This window comes from Dendrobates tinctorius, unplaced genomic scaffold (genome assembly GCF_039654945.1).
Source record: "Dendrobates tinctorius isolate UK_male_01 unplaced genomic scaffold, ASM3965494v1 ptg000069l, whole genome shotgun sequence".
Taxonomy (NCBI): domain Eukaryota; kingdom Metazoa; phylum Chordata; class Amphibia; order Anura; family Dendrobatidae; genus Dendrobates; species Dendrobates tinctorius.
In genome coordinates this window covers 11,961,968-11,985,177 of record NW_027361737.1, presented here as the reverse complement: position 1 = coordinate 11,985,177, position 23,210 = coordinate 11,961,968, and the positions used below count along the sequence as shown (strand labels likewise).

At 44.0% G+C, this 23,210-nt stretch overlaps 1 protein-coding gene across 5 annotated transcripts in view; it reads right to left on the bottom strand.

The window, feature by feature from the left end:
- Positions 1-21,189, bottom strand: part of PXYLP1 (2-phosphoxylose phosphatase 1) — a 114,344-nt gene extending 93,155 nt beyond the window's left edge. Inside the window, exon 1 of one of the 5 annotated variants that reach the window (XM_073581098.1) lies at positions 20,801-21,189. The gene's annotated coding sequence lies outside the window, so the exon portion shown is untranslated. The other 4 variants (XM_073581097.1, XM_073581093.1, XM_073581096.1 and 1 more) reach the window with 4 other exon arrangements.
- Positions 21,190-23,210: the final 2,021 nt, after the last annotated feature.

Here is a 23,210-nt window from a genome sequence, read left to right as displayed (position 1 = left end):
TGTATGGGCAGTACTGGGCATAATTCACTTGATTCTCTCTGTACAGAAAAAAGCAGCATCTCATCATTCATTAACCCCTTCACTACCCAGCTCATTATTATATACAGATATATAGCTACATTTGTGAATCAGGGTCATGTAATACCCAGGTAAAAAGTGGGCCCCCAAGGTCAGTGTTACTGGTGGGCCCTTGGCACCCCAGGCCGACACTGCCCATAGTATCTCGCCCCCCAACTTCCACTTGAAAAAATACCGCACCGTGTGCACTAGAGGTGGGGTCTCACCAGCTAAATGAGAGGGAGTTTATTCAAAGAGAATCGGAAACATTATCTAATGTGGAGCAAAGTCGCTCGCAGCACAGAAAATGGATTTTGGAAGTTTTTTTTCCTAGTGTTGACTCTTAAAGGGAATCTTTCAGCAGTTTATCGCGATGTAAACTGAGGACAGCAGGAGGTAGGGGTTGAAAAACAGATTTCAGCAATGTGTCACTTATCAGGCTATGTACTGTTTACTTACAATGAAGGTTTTATCATCAGGGCATTATCATTGCTCGACTCCGCCCCCTCCTGTAATAAGCAGCTCACTGTCAATAGACTATGTACATACAGAGCCTGGTGTGGGTGGGGCTAACTTCCTCAGCTCTGCTGCATTCTATAGCTATAAGGGCTGATTGTGTCAGAACGGCTGCACACCGGCAGAATCGGGGGTCTCTTTTCTTACATCGTGCTGCTCTCAGATGTGAGAGCAAAAACCTGCCGCCAGATTCCCTTTAAAAAATCCCCGTGTGAATAGAGTGTGGATTTCGGGAGCCCGTCCTTCCATAAGGAGGTTCTGCTAAAAAAGAAAAAAAACCTTCAAAGTTACCTCCTGACTCAACCGGAGCAAGAATCAAAGAAACCCACGCAGGAAAATAAGAGAGCAGCAAACCTTGGTACAGCTGCAGGACACACAGCACCTGGCCCCGCGCCCTCCATCCGGGGACAATAAGGGGTCTCCACCGCAGCAGGCGTGCTGCCCAGACCACCCAGAGGGTCCTGATGACGTCACTGGGGTCCCGGAGCCACGGGCGGGTTAACCCCACAAGGCAGTAAGCTGCCGGTCATGACTCCACGTCCCCAGACCCCGTGCCCCCCCTGGTGCCGGCTGAGGAGGGGGCGCACAGCTGCAGTGACGGCGGGTCAGGGGGTGAAGGTGAGGAGCGCAGCGCCTACCTGGCAGCCTGGACACCGAGCCGGAGGAGCGCAGAGACGAGCACAGCCAGGGAGGAGGCGGGGGCAGAGCGATGAATGAGAGAAAGTGGAGGGAGGAAGAGGAGGAGACAGCGGAGGACCGGAGCGGGGCCACAATGGAGGGGGGGACACGGGGGCGGCCAGCCTGCGCCCTCTCCGGCGCTCTACGTGGAGGTCTGTGAGTGGCGGCGCCGCCCACGTCTCACCTTGCCGGACTCTAGGCGCTGCTTAGCAACCGTTGCCATGTAAACGTCACTTGTCTGCCACTCTACGTGTCCCTCAGGTGGGTACGCGGGGAGCTCCGCCGCCATCTTTTTCTTGGGCAGATGGACTCCAGGTGACCGGTGCATGGCTGAAACTTTCAAGGACACTGATGAGAAGTAATGCAGGTGTGACGAGGGGCTCCGAGCTGACAATGGAGCAGAGAGCTGGCTGATTGCTAGAGGCAACGGATCCACAGTGAGCACACAAGTCATAATACAGCCGAAAAGTGCAGGGATATATAGTATAGGTATATATATAGTATAGGGGAATGTAGTATAGGGATATATAGTATCAGGGCATGTAGTATAGGGGCATGTAGTATAGGGATATATAGTATAGGGGAATGTAGTATAGGGATATATAGTATAGGGGCATGTAGTATAGGGATATATAGTATAGGGGCATGTAGTATAGGGATATATAGTATCGGGGCATGTAGTATAGCGATATATAGTATCGGGGCATGTAGTATAGGGATATATAGTATCGGGGCATGTAGTATAGGGGCATGTAGTATAGGTATATATAGAATAGGGGCATGTAGTATAGGGATATATAGTATAGGGGCATGTAGTATAGGGATATATAGTATAGGGATATATAGTATCGGGGCATGTAGTATAGGGATATATAGTATAGGGGCATGTAGTATAGGGTTATATAGAATAGGGGCATGTAGTATAGGGATATATAGTAAAGGGGCATGTAGTATAGGGATATATAGTATAGGTATATATAGTATCGGGGCATGTAGTATAGGGTTATATAGAATAGGGGCATGTAGTATAGGGATATATAGTATAGGTATATATATAGTATAGGGGAATGTAGTATAGGGATATATAGTATCAGGGCATGTAGTATAGATATATATAGTATAGGGGCATGTAGTAGAGGGATATATAGTATAGGGGAATGTAGTATAGGGATATATAGTATAGGGGCATGTAGTATAGGAATATATAGTATAGGGGCATGTAGTATAGGGATATATAGTATCGGGGCATATAGTATAGGGATATATAGTATAGGTATATATATAGTATAGGGGAATGTAGTATAGGGGCATGTAGTATAGGGACATATAGTATCGGGGCATGTAGTATAGGAATATATAGTATCGGGGCATGTAGTATAGGGATATATAGTATCGGGGCATGTAGTATAGGGATATATAGTATCGGTATATATAGTATAGGGGCATGTAGTATAGGGATATATAGTATAGGTATATATAGAATAGGGGCATGTGGTATAGGGATATATAGTATAGGGGCATGTAGTATAGGAATATATAGTATAGGGGCATGTAGTATAGGGATATATAGTATCGGGGCATATAGTATAGGGATATATAGTATAGGTATATATATAGTATAGGGGAATGTAGTATAGGGGCATGTAGTATAGGGATATATAGTATAGGGGCATGTAGTATAGGGATATATAGTATAGGTATATATAGTATCGGGGCATGTAGTATAGGGTTATATAGAATAGGGGCATGTAGTATAGGGATATATAGTATAGGTATATATATAGTATAGGGGAATGTAGTATAGGGATATATAGTATCAGGGCATGTAGTATAGATATATATAGTATAGGGGCATGTAGTAGAGGAATATATAGTATAGTGGAATGTAGTATAGGGATATATAGTATAGGGGCATGTAGTATAGGAATATATAGTATAGGGGCATGTAGTATAGGGATATATAGTATCGGGGCATATAGTATAGGGATATATAGTATAGGTATATATATAGTATAGGGGAATGTAGTATAGGGGCATGTAGTATAGGGACATATAGTATCGGGGCATGTAGTATAGGGATATATAGTATCGGGGCATGTAGTATAGGGATATATAGTATCGGGGCATGTAGTATAGGGATATATAGTATAGGTATATATAGTATAGGGGCATGTAGTATAGGGATATATAGTATAGGTATATATAGAATAGGGGCATGTGGTATAGGGATATATAGTATAGGGGCATGTAGTATAGGGATATATAGTATAGGTATATATAGTATCGGGGCATATAGTATAGGTATATATAGTATCGGGGCATATAGTATAGGTATATATAGTATCAGAGCATATAGTATAGGTATATATAGTATCGGGGCATATAGTATAGGTATATATAGTATAGGGGCATGTAGTATAGGGATATATAGTATCGGGGCATGTAGTATAGGGATATATAGTATCGGGGCATGTAGTATAGGGATATATAGTATAGGGATATATAGTATCGGGGCATGTAGTATAGGGATATGTAGTATAGGGATATATAGTATCGGGACATGTAGTATAGGGGAATGTAGTATAGGGATATGTAGTATAGGGATATATAGTATAGGGGCATGTAGTATAGGGTTATATAGAATAGGGGCATGTAGTATAGGGATATATAGTGTAGGGCATGTAGTATAGGGATATATAGTATAGGGACACTGAGTACACATACATACCTTGTTGACATCAAAGAAGTTTATACACATAAAAGAGCACTTAGACATGCAGGGAGGGGGACACACAGAGGGGAGCTGTGACAGAGACAATACAGAGATTAGAGAGAGATGGAAACAGATTGTATTCTACCTGAATGATGTAATGTATGTTTAACCCCTTAGTGACAGAGCCATTTTGCAGCTTAATGACCAGGCCAATTTTTACAATTCTGACCACTGTCACTTTATGAGGTTATAACTCTGGAACGCTTCCATGGATCCCAGTGATTCTGAAATTTGTTTTTTTCGTGACATATTGTACTTCATGTTTGTGGTAAAATTTCATCAATATGACTTGCGTTTATTTATGAAAAAAAACAGAAATATGGCAAAAAAATTTCATTTTTCAAACTTTAAATTTTTATGCCCTTAAATCAGAGATATGTCACACAAATTTCATATTAAATAACATTTCCCACATGTCTACTTTACATAAGCACAATTTTGGAAACAATTTTTTTTTTTATTAGGAACTTATAAGGGTTAAAAGTTGACCAGCGATTTCTCATTTTTACAACAAAATTTACAAAACCATTTTTTTTTAGGGACCACCTCACATTTGAAGTCGCTATGAGGGGTGTACATGACAGAAAATACCCAAAAGTGACACCATTCTAAAAACTGGACCCCTCAAGGTGCTCAAAACCACATTCAAGAAGTTTATTAACCCTTTACGTGCTTCACAGGAACTGAAGCAATGTGGAAGGAAAAAATTAACATTTAACTTTTATTTGCAAAAAATTTACATCAGAGCCAATTTTTTTTATTTTCACAAGTATGAAAAGAGAAAATGAACCACAAAATTTGTGCAATTTCTTCTGAATACTCCGATACCCCATATGTGGGGGTAAACCACTTTTTGGGCGCACGGCAGAGCTCGCAAGGGAAGGAGCACCGTTTGACTTTTTCAAAGCAGAATTGGCTGGAATTGAGATCGGACGCCATGTTGTGTTCGGAGATCCCCTGATGTGCCTAAACAGTGGAAACCCCCAACAAGTGACCCCATTTTGGAAACTAGACCCCTTAAGGAACTTATCTAGATGTGTGGTGAGCACTTTGAACCTCCAAGTGCTTCACAGAAGTTTATAACGTAGAACCGTGAAAATAAAAAATCGTTTTTTTTCCACAAAAATGATATTTAAGCCCCCAAATTTTTATTTTTACAAGGGTAACAGGAGAAATTAGACACCCAAAGTTGTTGTGCAATTTGTCCTGAGTACGCCCATACCTCATATGTGGAGGTAAACCACTTTTTGGGCGCACGGCAGAGCTCGCAAGGGAAGGAGCACCGTTTCACTTTTTCATAGCAGAATTGTCTGGAATTTAGATTGGATGCCATGTCGCATTTGGAGATCCCCTGATGTGTCTAAATAGTGAAAAAAAACACAAGTGACACCATTTTGGAAACTAGACCCCTTAAGGAACTTATCTAGATGTGTGGTGAGCACTTTAAACCCCCAAGTGCTTCATAGAAGTTTATAACGCAGAAAATAAAAATTCATTTTTTTTTTCCTCAAAAATGATTTTTTAGCCTGCTACTTTTTATTTTCCCAAGGGTAACAGGAGATATTGGACCACAAAAGTTGTTATACCATTTGTCCTGAGTACACTGATACCCCATATGTGGGGGGGAACCACTGTTTGGGCACATGGAAGAGGAAGGGAAGGAACGCCATTTTGGAATGCAGAATTCGTTGGAATGTTCTGCGGGTGTCATGTTGCGTTTGCAGAGCCCCTAATGTGCCTAAACAGTAGAAACCCCCCACAAGTGACCCCATTTTGGAAACCAGACCCCCCAAGGAGCTTATCTAGATGTGTGGTGAGCACTTTGAACCCCCAAGTGCTTCACAGAAGTTTATAACGCAGAGCCGTGAAAATAAAAAAATCTTTTTTTTTTCCACAAAAGTGATTTTTCAGCCCCCATTTTTTTTATTTTTCCAAGGGTAATAGGAGAAATTAGACCCTCAGAGTTGGTAAATAATGGAAACCCCTCAATTCTTGCTCCAATCCCAACCCTAACCCTAATGCTAATCCCTAATCCTAACCCTAATTCCAACCCTAACCCTAATTCTAAGGCTGGGTTCACACGTAGCGGAAATTACCGCGGAAAAACTAGCATTTTGCAAGCGTAATTAGCTTGCAGAATTGCTAGCGTTTTCCAAGCGATCTGTAGCATCGCTTGGAGAACTGATTGACAGGTTGGTCACACTCGTCAAACATAATGTTTGACGAGTGTGACCAACTTTTTACTATTGAGGCCGCCTATGCGGCATCAATAGTAAAAGGTAGAATGTAAATAATAAAAAACGACGTCCCGCGCAGAATTTAAAATAAAAAATATTGTTATTCTCACCTTCCGACGTCTCGCGCAGCCTTCCCACCTCTCTCCACGCTCCCGGTCCCAGTAATCCTTTGCGCGAATTACCGCGATGACGTCCGTTCTCGCGGGATCGCGACGCCTCGCGGTCATTCGCAATGACAGCGAGACATCGCGATCCCGCGAGAACGGACGTCATCGCTCGCAAAGGCTTACTGGGACCGGGAGCGTGGAGAGAGGCGGGAAGGCTGCGCGAGACGTCGGAAGGTGAGAATAACAATATTTTTTATTTTAAATTCTATTGTAGACCACTTCACCACCTGGCTTACTCACTTTCTATCCTGTGACATCCCCACCCTCATCATGGGAGACTTTAACATCCCCATCAATGATCCGCTCTCCCAGTCTGACTCTCATCTTCTTTCTCTAACTTCTTCATTCGGCCTCTCACATTTTACTAATTCTCCTACACATGAGGACGGGAATACTCTGGACCTGGTTTTCTCCCGTCCCGGCTCGCTGCACGACTTTACTAACTCACCTCTCCCGCTCTCGAACCACAACCTTCTTTCCTTCTCTGTCAAGAATTGTCTCCTCACCCGGGACACCCCAACTTACCACACTTATCGGAATACACGTACCATTAATACCCAACAGCTTAGGGACAATCTCCACACATCTTTAGCCCCATCTCCACCCTCTCCTGTCCAGACATAGCATTGTCACACTTCAATAATACACTGAAGAATGCCCTAGATGAAGCAGCACCTTCTATACGCAGAAAGACCCGACACAGACAACGGCAGCCCTGGCACACAACGCAAACACGCTTTCTTCAGCGCTGCTCGAGGTGTGCAGAGCGGCAGTGGAGAAAATCTCTCTTAGCAGAAGACTTCATCCACTATAAGTTCATGCTCAAAACCTATAACTCTGCCCTTCATCTGGCCAAACAATCCTACTTCACCACCCTCATCGCCTCACTATCCAACAACCCAAGACGACTTTTTGAAACCTTAAACTCCCTCCTGAAACCTAAAGTACAGGCCCCCATCACCAAGCTCAGCGGTGAGGATCTGGCCGCTTATTTCCTAGAAAAAATCAACCACATCCATCAAGATATCTCAGCCCTATCTCCTCAGTGCCTGGATCCCCTTCCCTGCCGCACCTCAAGCTCACTAGACATCTTTGAGCCTGTTTCAGAAGAAGAAGTTTCCAAGCTCCTCGCTTCTGCTCGGCCTACAACCTGCAACAGTGACCCTATTCCTTCACAGCTCCTGCAGTCTCTCTCACCAGTGGTCACCACTCACCTGACTAAAATATTTAACCTCTCTCTTTCTTCAGGTATATTTCCCTCCTCATTTAAACATGCCATCATAACCCCTTTACTTAAAAAGCCATCCCTGGACCAGAACTGCACTGCTAACTACAGACCTGTCTCTAACCTTCCCTTCATCTCTAAACTCCTGGAACGCCTGGTCCACTCCCGTCTAATCCGCTATCTCTCGGATAACTCTCTTCTCGACCCCTTACAATCTGGTTTCCGCTCTTTACACTCTACTGAAACTGCCCTCACTAAAGTCTCTAATGATTTAACAGCTAAATTGAAAGGTCATTGCTCCCTGCTGATTCTCCTGGATCTCTCTGCCGCATTTGACACTGTGGATCACCAGCTCCTCCTCACTATGCTCCGCTCTATAGGCCTCAAGGACACAGCCCTCTCCTGGTTCTCCTCCTACCTCTCTGACCGCTCCTTCACTGTATCTTTTTCCGGCTCCTCTTCCTCTTCTCGTCCCCTTACTATCGGGGTCCCGCAGGGCTCAGTCCTAGGCCCCCTCCTCTTCTCTTTATACACTGCCCCTATTGGACAAACAATCAGCAGATTTGGGTTCCAGTATCATCTCTATGCTGATGACACCCAATTATACACTTCTTCCCCTGACATCACCCCTACCCTAATTCAAAATACCAAGGATTGTCTGTCTGCTGTCTCTAGCATCATGTCCTCCCTCTATCTGAAACTAAATCTCTCTAAAACTGAACTTCTTGTGTTTCTCCCCTTTACTAACCTCACTCTACCTAACATCGAAATAACCCTGGAGGGTTCAACCATAACTCCCAAGCAGCATGCCCGCTGTCTTGGGGTCATATTCGACACTGAACTTTCCTTTACTCCGTACATCCGATCACTCAGTCGCTCTTGTCACCTGCATCTTAAAAACATCTCCAGAATCCGACCTTTTCTCACCTTTGAAACTGCTAAGACTCTTACTGTCGCTCTTATTCATTCTCGTCTGGACTACTGCAACTCTCTTCTGATCGGTCTCCCTCTTACCAAACTTTCTCCTCTCCAATCCATCTTGAATGCGGCAGCCAGGGTCATATTTCTGTCCAACCGCTTCACCGATGCCTCCATCTTGTGCCAGTCATTACACTGGCTACCTATTCGCTACAGGGTCCAGTATAAACATCTCTCTCACCCACAAAGCTCTCCACTGTTCTGCACCGCCTTATATCTCCTCTCTCGTCTCTGTCTATCGCCCTACACGTGCCCTCCGTTCTACAAATGACCTAAGACTAACATCCCCCGTAATCTGAACCTCGCACCTCTGTCTCCAAGACTTCTCTCGTGCTGCTCCAGCTCTCTGGAATGCACTTCCCCAGACGATCAGAGTGATACCTAGCCCTGATCTATTCAAGCGCGCTTTGAAAACCCATCTCTTCAAACAAGCCTACCACATCAACTACTCAGCAAGCTAACTTTGCCCTGTTCCCTCCTTCCAAATATTATTCTGAATCTGCACCCTACTATTCATCTGTCTCCACACCCTTCATGCACATGATAACTGCACTTGATACTTGTCTATTGCACTTAAACACACGGGCTGATGACCGGATCATGCAGCTTTATATGAAAATCCCTATTATAATTGCCAGACCTGAATTAACAAGCATTTCTCACCTACTGTGTCCCCCCATTTCCTTGTAGATTGTAAGCTTGCGAGCAGGGACCTCACTCCTAATGTCACTGTTTGAATTGTCTTAGCTTGTATTGAATTTATTGTCTGTATATGTCCCCGCTTAATTGTAAAGTGCTGCGGAATATGTTGGCGCTATATAAATAAAAATTATTATTATTATTATTATTTTTTACAGGGATATGGTACCCAAAGCCCGGAGGACAGTCTCCTCTCCTCCGGACTGTGGGTACCATCCGCAAATGTTCTGCTTACTTTTCGCATGGTGTGCACAGCCACATGCAGATAGTAAGCAGAACAATACATTCCTATGGGTGCGGGATCGCCGCAATTCCGCGAAATTAATGAGCATGCTGCATTTTTTACCGAGAAGCAATTCCGCCGCGGTAAAAACCGCAGCATTAGCACAGCATTGCGGAATCCCATAGGAATGCATGGGATGCTTATTTTTCGCGGCAAAATCGCGTGGTAAAAAGCGCCTCGGAAACGCGAAAAAAACGCCACGTGTGAACTCAGCCTAACCCTAACCCTAATGAAAAATTGAAAATAAATATATTTTCTGTATTTCATTATATTTATTTATATAAGGGGGTGATAAACGGGGTTTTTTTTACTATTTTTTTTTATTTTGATCAATGTGATAGTTTATCACAGTGATCAAAATGAAGGAATGGAATCTGCAGGCCGGCAGATTTGACGGGGGCTCTGCGCATGCGCCTGCCATTTTCTTCCAGAACGAAGATGGCTCCCACCGGAGGAGGCAGGAGGGACCCAGGACCACCAGGAGGGGACCCGGGAGGTACCAGGGGGGATCAGGGACCCCATTTCTCTCTCCTCTGATGTGCGATCACATCAGAGGAGAGAGAAATTAAATGCAAAATCGCGGCTTTTCTTTTTTTTGCGATCGCCGTTATAGGGTTAATAACGGCGATCGCAAAAGCCGGGTCGATAAAAACCATCCCGATTCATGTTCTCTGGGGTCTCGGCTACCTCCGGCAGCCGAGACCCCGGAGAAAATCCGACGCTGGGGGGCGCTATTTACTTTTTCCACAGTGCAGTGAATTAACATCGCTATGGTTTAAGTACCCTTAGCAGCCGCCGTTAAAAGGCGCATCAGCGTACATATAGTATAGGGACTTTGCAGTATAAGCACATGTAGTATGCAGTGCAGAGTGTCAGATCAGCGACCTGACATTATATAGTGATGTCCCATCCTGGGACAATGTATAAAAGTAGAAAAAAAAAAAAATTAGCATGTGTAAAAATATATATTTTTTTACATTCCTAAATAAAGAAAAATAAATATTTTTCCAATAAATACATTTATTTATATAAATAAAAAAAAGCAATAGCAGTATACATATTTGGTATCGCCGCATCTATACCGACCCGCTCTATAAAACTGACTAGTTAACCCCTTCAGTGAACACCATAAAAAAATATAAAACAAGGGAAAAAACAATGCTTTATCATCATACTGCCGAACAAAAACTGCAATAAAACGCGATCAAAAAGACGTATGTAAATTAAACTGGAATATTTCAATGTGAAGCGAAAAAAGGAGAAATATGCAGCACTCACCAATATAGCTGAAAAACTGTGCGTCTTTATTTCACATAAATTCCATCAATAGATATGTGGACATGCAGGACGTTAGAGGAATGCTAGGGGAGGGAGGTGCCGGACTACGGCCGTTTCGCGATTACTCGCTTCTACGGGTCCAGGTGTCACCTGGACCCGTAGAAACGAGTAAATCGCGCACCTCCCTCCCCTACCATTCCTCTAACGTCCTGCATGTCCACATATCTATTGATGGAATTTATGTGATGTAAAGACGCACAGTTTTTCAGCTACATTGGTGAGTGCTGCATATTTCTCCTTTTTTCGCTTCACATTGAAATATTCATGTTTTTTCATGCAAGCACCTCCGTTTTTTGACTGAAATATATACCGCAATACTTCAGATAAATAGCTCCGTCTGGTAATGTGGTGATTTGTGTGCCCTAGTATGCCGTTCATCTGTTTGCTCTTTGCTGGGTAAATTAAACTGGTACCGCTGAAAATGTTATCTTGTCTTGCAAAAATCAATACCCCATACAGCTCCATCAGCAGTAAAATGAAAAAGTTATAGCTCTCAGAATAAAGCGATGCAAAAATAATTATTTCTATCAAATAGTTTTTATTGTGTAAAAGCGCCAAAACATAAAAAAAACTATATAACTGTGGTATCGCTGTAATCGCACTGACCCAAAGAATAAAGCTATTTCATCAATTTTGCCACACGCGGAACGGTATAAGAAAAACAAAAAGTAATTCCTGAATTGCTTGTTTTTGCTCATTCTGTCTCACAAAAATCGGAATAGAAAGCGATCAAAAAACGTCATGTGCCTAAAATGGTACAAATAAAAACATCAGCTCGTCCCGCAAAATACAAACCCTCACATGACTGTCGGCCGAAATATGAAAAAGTTATAACTCTCAAAATATGATGATGCAAAAACTATTTTCCACAATAAAAAGCGTTTTTAGAGTGTGACAGCAGCCAAACATAAAAACCCAATATAAATCTGGTATCGCTGTAATTGCATGGACCCAAAGAATAAAGTCGCCTAAACACTTATACCGCACGAGGAACAGCGTAAAAAATAAAACCAATTCTTCACATGCTGTTTAACCCTGCTGTTCTGTTCGGTCAAAATTGACCGTTTTTGAACTTTGATATTTTTAAAAAAATTCATTATGCGGTTCTGAAACTTGTGGTTACTTCTATTTTCCTAATTTGAGGGGTTCTTTCTAAGGGTACTTTTTTTTTTTTTTGGTTTAGTTTTTGCACCACATTTTTTTTTTTTTTTTTTTTACACTTGTACTGTCCCGGTCAAAAATGACCGAATAGCATTTTATGCTAATTTCAGCCATTTTTTGAGTAAAACAAATGAGTTATAATTTATTTTGAGACTACTTATTGCATCTACTATTGTTTAAAAAGTACCGTAAACAGTTGCTTTAGGTGCAGATTTACACATGCTTTCAGTACAAACCACACGCATTGGCTTTCAGTACAGTGCTGTGCAATTTTTTTTCTCTATGTTATTTACCCTGCTTTTCCTCTAAAAATAAATAAATTCAGTTGTCACCAAAACTGATTTTTTTTTAATTATTTTTACTATTTTTTTTCAAAATGTTTGCACGCATTTTATACTATAGTTAATTTTAGTTCTAGTTAGTTATAGTAGTAGTAGTAGTTGTTTTAGTTAAGCTCAAATTTGTAATTTCTGTGCAGAATTCAATAATCCCTTGTAACCTTTATAAATAAAAAAGGTTAGTTTTTTTACGGATTTTTTTTTTTATAATGACCAACCATGTTCACACACAGTATAATAATGCAACAGGTATTCAAAAAAAATTTTTAAGTAGCTAAAACAGCATTTTAATAGGTCCGGTCAAAAATGACCTTAGCAGTACAAGTGTATAGTGGAAACGAACAGAATAGCAGGGTTGAGTGAGGCTCAGCGCACATTTATTCTGCGCTGAGCACTTGCATCGGGGTTTCTGCGTAAATCTCTGAAATGATTCAGACAGAACTCCCGGCGGAAGATTCCCTATAATGAGGCAGATGAAGGCACTGTGGACGCTGTCTGACCTGTGATCCGGCGGTGTCCGTCTTTTTGGGATTGCATAAAAGTGCTGTCGACCACAGTTTTGTGCACTTCTGAAAAGGACGCGGCTGAACAGAGGCCAGACGGAGTCCAGAGTAACTCCGTGCCTGACAAAGGAAGTCAATCCGAAACGCGCGTCGGGGCGCTTGTGTGCGTTCAGGATCTTAACCCCTTAAGGTATTTTGTCCTGTTTTTAATATAACCTCTGGCATACTTTGTTTTGCACTTTATATTTATAGGGCTTATGTGTGCACCCAAGGTTCTAACACCTGAGGGCAGTGTGTTTTGCTCATAATATACCTTCAGGTGTCTTTTGTTATTTGCACATATACCTTTCATAGGTTTTCTTGTATATTGCAACTTTGCACATTGAGCGTTTATTTATTCATTGTTTGGCACTTTATTATTCTGCAGTATTTATTATTTTTATTTTTTCCACTTATCCACTGCTATCACTGTTACCAGAGGCCCTTATATGGACTTTTATCACCTTTGTGGGTTATTAGATATATTTATTTAGCGTTATTTACTCTACATGGTATCATTATTGATCCTGTATATGCGCACATTGTGTTTTTTTAAATTTTGAACTTTTAATATTGTCCTGCCATTATATTATATTATTATATGTTAATCTAAATAAACATTATTACACAAACTTCCTGTCTGGAATTCTCTGTCTATTCTGTGCTCTTGGTATTTGGTTTTGCTCCCATTATAGTGAATGGATCCCTCAGGGGTTTCATCTGTCTTGTCACTCAGAGATTTAGTCCACGTGCACACTGTCAGTATTTTATATCAGAATTTGTAGCCAAAATCAGGAAAGGAACAATCAGAGGAAAAGTATAATGGAAACATGTCACCACTTCCGCATTTCTCACCCACTCCTGATTTTGGCTTACAAATTCTGATGTAAAATACTGACCAAATACTGAACATGTGAATACAGCCTTAGATGGAAACCCTAAAGTAAGTGGTCAGTGTAGAGCTCCGGATAGATGTGATCCCAAACATTATGTAAAAATGTTCCCAATAAAAGCTTCAACTCAATCCACAAAAAAGCAAGTCCCCACTCAGATCTGTCATCTGTTAAAGGAAATATAGGGGGCTTCCACATTACTGGTAGCACAAAGGCTCTTGAAAAGCAAAATAGCTTCACGCTGCCAAAAAGAATTTCAGCAAATTCTCCGATTCCAAATGCCCTCCTTTCTTCTGAGCCCCAGTGTGCCTAAACAACATTTAGCACCCATATGTTTGACATTTCTGAAGTGATGAGAACCTGTCTAATTTACAGGTGCATGTCTCACTATAGTGGAGTTTGGAGTGTGACTGTTTGAGGTTGTGCCTTTTATACTGATAACTAGAGTTGAGCGACTTTGGTCGGATCGGGTTTCGTGAAACCCGAATGAAACAAAATAAGTTTCAGATGAAACTCGTCCGACTAGAGCAAAACAGTAGGAGTTTCGTCCGAAACCCGACCCCAATGCAAGTCAATGGGAAATAAAAGTCGGACGAAACTCCGACTTTTTTTGCTCTAGTCGGACGAGTTTCATCTGAAACTTATTTTGTTTCATTCGGGTTTCACGAAACCCGATCCGACCAAAGTCGCTCAACTCTACTGATAACAAGTTCAAACAGGTGCCATTACTACAGGTAATGAGTGGAGGACAGAGGAGCCTCTTAAAGAAGAAGTTACAGGTCTATGAGAGCCAGAAATCTTGCCTGTTTTTTAGTGACCAAATATTTTCCACCATAATTTGAAAAATAAATCTTGCCAAATTAGACAAGGTGATTTTCTGGATTTGTTTGCTCACTTTGACTCTCATAGTTGTGGTCTACCTATAATGTCAATTACCGGCCTCGCTCATTTGTTTAAGTAGGAGAACTTGCACAATTGGTGGCTGACAAAATACACTTTTCCCCACTGTATGTTTAATGATAATCTTCTCTGTATTCACTCATCTTGTTCAGCACTTGATGTACTTATCAATTGTCATGATACTAGTGCTGGTGGACCTGCACTTCTAGGGTTAATGTTTTGATCTCAGTGCAGACTCTTACCTGCACACCTGGGACTTATTATGGTGGCCTCATTGGTTTTGGGAAAGCTTCTTATAGCCTCAGGAAGCTCCCATCCCCGTCAGTTATACTTTCGCCCTTGGCAGAGTTGTTTTGACCCCTGAGTGTGTTTGTGCTGTGTTCTGGTTGCTTGATACTTTGTGTACGACTCGGTCTGTTCTCTGTATATTGCTTGTTGGATTCTGCTTGTTAACTTCTATTTTCTATTTGGTTTTGACCCCTGCTTGGCCTCGACTATCCGTTCTGTCTCATCCCTGGTACTTTACTGCTATCTCTGTGTATGACCTCCGTTTTGCCTGACTCTGAGTATTTCTGTATAGAGTCCTGCTGATTTCTGGAATCAGGATGCTAAGACCCGCCCCCTTGCAGTCACATGACTGTAGGTTCTTCACTGCTTGCTAAACTCCAGCATCCCCAGGTCCTGTTTGTCAGTACTTTCCGGCCGTACCTGACCCCGGGCCCCCCTACAGTGCGGGTGAGTCCCTGCTCAGCGGAGGCTGCATGCCGGCGCTGACAGGACCCTGACATCAATATTGCAATATACAAGGTAATCAACGGGAATGGCGCAATTACGTTCAATAATGAGACAAGTGTATGGGTTGTCATTAGTAAAAGATTGAGCATATGATACATCTAGCTAATTGTCTTACTGACTAGCTATAAATGCCTTTTAAGAATACATTAGCCAGACACAAATCTTGTCTTTATGGTGCGCAAACTGCATTGGAAACACTACAGGAGTTTACATGTAATCTGTCCAGTAGTCATTTTCTGTTTGCACAGCATGGATGACTGTGTTGTGCTGTATGCACACAAGGGTGTGATCGCCATTACTTCACAGCACTTGTAAGGATGTTAGTACAGAAAATGCAAGCAATGCAGACAGAGCATTTTCTGCTTTTCAACTAATTCTGTTTCCAGTGATTTTTTTAATTGATATTTTTTGTAAGAATTACTATAATAAAATATTGTTATTGAAACTGTAATCATAGAGAAATTTATTTTTGCTGTAATGGAAATCAGACCTACACATACTATATATGTTGAGCGTATGCAAAATGTACGCATCACCCTACATAGGCAAAGCTGCAGTGTAAAGCATGAGAGATTGAGTGAGTGTCAATCTGAGCTGGCACTCATCAGCGTAAATAAAATCGCTCCGATGTTGTTCCTGAAAACTATGACCAATGTCAGGTGAGTACAATGCAATTTTTCTCGCTTACCATCCGTATGACATGTATGCAATCCTGTTATGACTGGGTCATCGAGGAGGAAAGCAAGACCAAGGTAAGCCACAGAAAACCAGAGAGGTTGGTAACTAAGCGGATTGCAGACCCCTGATCCTATCCACACAACTAGCAGTAGCCGTGAAGCGTACCTTCGATGATTCTAGACGCCTCGACACAGCCGGAGAACTAAATAAGCCTAAAGCAAGAAAGGGGAAATCTAAACTGCCCCAGAGCAGACACCAAAGGAATAGACAGCCCCCAAACCTATTGTCGGTGAGACAAGATGAGAACACAAACACAGGTAGGAAAATAGGCTGAGCAAATGATGTGGCCCACACTAACTAGATAGGACAAGAAAGGAAAGACACTGCAATCACGCAAAAAAAGCCCTGCAAAAAATGTCCAACACGTCTGATAGAAAAATACTGAAGTCACTCGACTTCGCCCACTATATCAGCCCTCTGGCCTCTTTTTGCTCTGCTCTCAGAATATGCCAATCTAGTAAGGGACAAAAACAAACTGGCACAAGCAGTAACATAAGGATGGAAATTTAGCACAGCCCCAGCCGGGGCAGGCTGACGACACAAAACTGAATAGACAAAACCAAATCAAATGTGAACAATAGCAAAAGAACACTTAGCTTGAGCATGCAGGGACTGAGCTGGAAACTAAGACCGCAGGAGGCAGGAAAAAATCACCAGCAGGGATAGAGGGAGTCGGCTGTCTTAAATCCAGTCAAAAACTCCAGATGTCCAATCGTCCTCATTATCAGGTGGCAGGCCTCTGTTAATTAGATCAGCTCCATTACCTCCTGTAACCACCAGAGGGAGCCCGGAAAGAGAACTAGCGACCCCTCTGTCAATATAACCAACTCCACTACCTTCACTAGTAACCAGAGGTAGGCCAGAAAGTGAATTCACAACACAATCCGTATGCAATGCGTTTTTAACATCAACTTTTACATACTGTATTTCTCTATCATTTAAAGCTAGTTTTATAACTATTAAAACAATCTTGTATACAGATAGATAGCTGATAGAAAGAACTACCGTATAAACTCAAGTATAAGCCGACCCGAGTATAAGTCTGGCACCTAATTTGGCCACGGAAAACAAGGAAAATGTATTGACTCGAGAATAAGCCGGATATGCATTGACCCTCATCCCTATCCTTGTATGCATGGATCCTCATCCCTGTCTTGGTCTGCATGGCTCCTCATCCCTATTCTTGTATGCATGGTTCCTCATCCCTATTCTTGTATGCATGGCTCCTTATCCCCGTCCTTGTCTACATGGCTCCTTATCCCTATCCTGGTATGCATGGCTCCTCATCCCTATCCTTGTATGCATGGTTCCTCATCCCTGTCCTTGTCTACATGGTTCCTCATCCCTGTCCTTGTCTACATGGCTCCTCATCCCTGTCCTTGTCTACATGGCTCATTGTTGTGAGTTCATTTTCCCCTTCACTACTGAGGCCCGAGGAACTCCCTCTTCTGGTAAAGAAAGGTAGTGAGCCTGATTATCAAACACCTGAGTCTGATGATGATGACTGGCTGAGTGGAGTTACTGACTGGATATAAGGCTGCCGACGCCCTTCTGCCCTGCGGGTGATTTCTCTGTGGGATCCTTGGAGACCAGTCTGAATTCCTGTTCCTCTAAAGCTAAGTTTTCTGCTCGGCTTTTTGCATTTGTGCTTAGACTTTGTTTTGCTTTGTTTTTCTGGATTTCTGCCATTCCCTGCTGGGGTGTGCTGAATTCCTTTAGCTCTGTCTTCTGAAAATACCTGAGTGCTGATTTAGTTTTTGAAGCCTAGCTGCTTTAGGGTCTTTTTCATATCAGCTTGTTGGCTTATGTCTTTGATAGAGGTTTGGCAGATTGCAGACAGCAACCTTCCTTTCCTGTTCTGTTTAGCTAGCTTGGGCCCCATCGTTTGCTCAGCCTATCTTTCTATCTGTGTGAGTGTTTTTTCATCTTGCTTCACCGTCATTATATGTTGGGGGCTGCCTTTTACTTTGGGGTCTGCTCTGGGGCAGTTTAGATTTCCTTTTCTGTCTTTAGGCTATTTAGCGCTCCGGCTGTGATCGAGGGGTCTAGGGCATCGTAGGAACCCCCCACGGCTACTGCTAGTTGTGTTGAAAGGTTCAGGGGTCTGCAATCTGATAGTTGCCAACTTCTCTGGTTTTCTGGACGTAGCTTCTATTTTTGTGTCTGCCTCCTACGGTGACTCAATCATAACAGCTCCTCATCCCTGTTCTTGTCTACATGGCTCCTCATCCCTGTCCTTGTCTACATGGCTCCTCATTCCCGTCCTTGTCAGCATGGCTCCTCATCCCAATCCTTGTCTGCATGGTTCCTGATCCCTGTCCTTGTCTGCATGGCTCCTCATCCCTATCCTTGTCTGCATGGCTCCTTATCCCCATCCTTGTCTGCATGGTTCCTCATCCCCGTCCTTGTATTCATGGCTCCTCATCCCTATCCTTGTCTGCATGGCTCCTCATCCCCGTCCTTGTCTGCATTGTTCCTCATCCCTATCCTTGTATGCATGGTTACTCATCCCTGTCCTTGTCTGCATGGCTCCTCATCACTATCCTTGTCTGCATGGCTCCTTATCTCCGTCCTTTTAAGCATGGTTCCTCATCCCTGTCCTTGTATGCATGGCTCCTCATCCCTATCCTTGTCTGCATGGCTCCTCATCCCTATCCTTGTCTGCATGGTTCCTCATCACTAGCCTTGAATTCATGGCCCCCCATGAGAAAAGCATATAAAAAAAGTTCCTACTTACCTTCCCTGCGCGCCCTTCCCTGCGCAGCATCCTGTTCCGGCTTCCAGCATCTCTTGCGGCCGAGCGATCATGTGACCCTACACATTAAGTTAATGAATATTCACCTCTCTCCACTCACCGGGGATACCTGATCGCCCGGCCGCAGGAGCTGGTGGAAGCCGGACACGATGCTGCGAGGGCGCGCAGAGAAAGTAAGAAGGAGGTTTTTTTTTTACAGCAGCTGGAAGCCTGCGGCTGTAACTGTGTGCGCTATAAGAGACATGAATAGTCATTGCCAGTGCAGTGAATATTCATTTCTTTTTAGCAGCGGACGCAGTTATAGCCCCCTATTATTGCCTCCTCTAACATCAATGACAGCTTTGAAGTCTTTTGTGGTAGTTGTGGATGAGGTTCCGATTGCCTCCCGTTACTTTGTCTTCTCAGTTTGGTCTGCTTTCTAGATGGCCTCTGAAGTGACCCCAACGCAGGGTAGGCTCATCAGTACCCTCCACATGCCATATCAGCAGCCATGTTGGAAACAGAAAGAAAAGAACGCCTATATGAGCAGAGGAGGCAGCTGTAGGAAAACCGGGGGCACCAAATAGCATGACTGTCCAGGAGAAATGTGTAGACACTTTTTAGTCTCAGGTTAAAGAGCCATGTTAATTTTACAGCATACAAAGACATTTTAAACTATTGCATTCTCCCAGTGTTGTGGCAGGAGTTTGGGGAAGGCACTTTTATTTTACCATGACTGTGTCCAATGCACATACAGAAATCCAAACTTATGGTTTGGTGTGAATGAGTGCCAATAGCCACACAGAGCCCTAATCCCAACCACATTGCAAGCTAGACATTCTTGTCCAATGCCTGACCTCATAAATGCTACTTTGGTAGAATAGACACAAATTCCCACAAACACGCTAAAACATGTACAGTAGTAAAAAGCCGTGCCAGAGTGGCGGCTATTATAGCTGCAAAAGAGGGCCCAACTCCTATGTACCCCATGCTTTAGGAATGAGATGTCCAACAAGCTGATTGCTGAAAGGGTGATGGTCAGGTGTCCACACACTGGTGACCAATTAGTGAATCCGCTAAGCAACACCCAGAGAGGATGACATGGTGTTATCATATTATAAGTGGCTGTGCTCCTGTATATCAAACATCATTCAGACGTCCATTTTTCACAGATAGAATATGTAACCATTGTAGTCTATCAGGGCTCTTTACGAGTCCATGTTTTTTTGTAGATCTAGTGTCCATAAAAAAATAATTAAAAAAAGGAGATATGTCTATATTTGATCCAAGTCATGGTCCAAACTTGTCGATCCAAATCAATTGGTCAGTCAAAAAACGGCAGCATCCGATTGGCATCCTTATGTCATCCACGTGCTGCTGGTTCTTTACTGTTTAATGAGTAGGAGAAGGGAGACTATTGGAATTTTTGTTTGCGTTTCATATGTGATGTAAGATAGCGCTTATTGTTGGGGGACACTCGCTTGGCAGCGCATTCACGTCACACAGGAACACTTTCCGTTAAAACAGTCCAATGCAGTTTATTATGGCATCATAAACCGCACCGTAAGCCATGTTATATGTCACAGGCTTACACATAGTTCATAACATTTCAACATATGGCTTTTCCTTGCAGTCCCTAAACACGCTAGACCTCCTCACTGTTCAGTTACCGTGGGCAACCGCACAGTTCATTAATGTTCATAGAACACAACAGGCACCAACAGTCATATCCCCATGTCCGGGGTTACCTCGCAGGAGCTCCGGCTCCAGATGCCGACACTTTGTCAGTCCTCTCTTTCCCAGGGAAGCTGCCGAACTGGGATCACCGTCCCGGATAACATCTTGCTCACCAGGCCACCTGACAGTCCAGATCCACAGACGGACAGTAGATCCCCCAATGCAATACTCCTTTGGTCTCCCAACACACCGGCCTCACCAGGTCGAGGGCCTCAGCGGGTGCTATTCAGGATGTCCGTCCCCTCCTGAGACCGTTCAACACTTACGCTTCACCGGGTGCTATTCAGGGATCCATCCCTACTCCCAGGGACTCCCAACACATCGGCCTCACCAGGTCCAAGGTCGCAGCAGGTGCTATTCAGGAAGGCAGCACACCTTCCAACACCTAGACCCTCCAGGACCTTCCACCCTGAACCATTCAGGTACACACTCCCCTGTGACCTTCCCTGGTCACCTTATATGGTCCGTAGCCACGCCCACCGGATCACATGGCTATGACCTCATCGCAGGTCCTATTCAAACACCGAGCCACACACAGGCTTTACTTTGGGCATTCAGACACATGCCCCTGGGTGGGTTTGTAGGTGACTGGTCCCACCCATCTCACCAGCCACCTGGAAGCTCTCCCTATTACACTGCAGCAAACCCTCAGCAGTACCTCTGCTGATCAACACATGTTCCAGCTTCCATCACAAGGCACCCACCCTTGTGAAACATATCGGCCGTTCACAACCCTGCTGCTCACCACTTCCCCATCACAATAAAGGAAATGCCTGCATGCATGTCCTGGGAAGGCCATACAGCGCCCCCTAGCTGTCACAGGGGTCACTGCATCACATACCCCCCTTATTCAAACTTGTGGGGTTGAACACTTGTCACAAACCGGGGGCCTCGGGACCGGGCACCCATGTCACCTTGCCCTACCAGTCGAGAGGGCCCTCTCAGTCATCTTTGAGCGTCAGCTCCCGAGACGTAGTCCATCACTGTCATTGTATCCCTCTCTGGGACCACCACATTATCAGACTTTGTCCTTTCACGTTTCAGAGTCCGTCTGTTAGGCCTCGCCCCCCCCCCAGCGTTCCTTATGTCGGCCTTGAGCTTTGGCCTTTCAGTCACAGTCCAACTGTGTTACCAAACCCTTGTTAGTCTCCACGTTTCTGCCATATGCTCCGCCACCCAACCTTTCTCTCAATGGTCGGCTCGCCCGGTTCGTACGGTCATGAGTCCCATGTCCAGTCGAGCTAACTGGCTGGTCTGAGTCTGACCCTTTGTCGCTACGTCCACCACCGCGTCTCCTGTCTATGCTACTAAGACTAGAACTGCCACTTGCAGATTCTCGACATCCTTGTCTTCGGCTACCTGCCACTTCATCATTTGGAGGATCCCTTCGGGTTCTTATATCTTGGGATGGAGGTGGATGCCACCTGATGTTCTGCATCTGTTTATTCATCTGCAGTCAGTCCCGTCGTAGCTGCTCTATCTCCTTCAGGTGCGCTACCCGATATTCCAGGAGCATGCGGAGGTTCCCAATGCTTTCCACCGAGCCAACAACAATGACTGGAACCATGTCATCTTCAACAGCTACTTGGATTTCACCAGCAGGTGAGATCCTCACTCTCTTCACACCGGATCGATTCACCATCTCCTGCATCACCTTTCCAAATCTTCCAACGACTTTCCCCACCAGACTTCTGGGTACCGGAATTATGTCTTTCACATATCCCAGCCGACTTTGAGCTTTCCTCGCTAGCTCCAGGTGTCGAGGGGCTTTCTCATTACCCAACACGACCATCTGCTTTGTTTGGAGACATTGTAGGTGCATCTCCTTCAGGACAGTCACCCGCTTCTCTGTGACTTCCCTATCTGCCAGTATCACCAACTGGTTTGTCTCTGGGGCTCAGTTCACACTATAGGCTTTTATTGCCTTTTTAAAGGCCTCATGCGCACCCTCACTGGCACACGCTTCTCGCATGTCTTCGGGTACCTCCATCACGTACTCGAAGAGTGAAGCCTCATTCTCTTCATGGACAGATGGCTCCTGGTTTACCACGGACACTTCCCTCAAGACATCTGCCACGACCGGGTGACTGTCTTGTTCAGCTTCTGGCTCACAATCTTCCTGAAATTTACACTCTTCAGGCCCCTCTTCCAAGATCGGCATTGGCAGTTCTGCCTTGCTATCAGTCGGGCACGGCCCCTGTAAGTTTTTGACCTCCACCTTCTCCTCTTGCGGAAGATATCTCACTGCTTCTCTGAGCACTTCCACATCTTGCCCTAGGGTCTTATTCCCACCTTGCCACGTTGTCAGGTGACCTGTGAGCTTCAAAACTTCTTTCTCCAGCTCATCCACTCTGTGTTCGGCCGTTTGTCTCAGGGTTTTGACTGCCGAGAGCTCGGACTCTAGGTGGCGCAGCCGCTCCA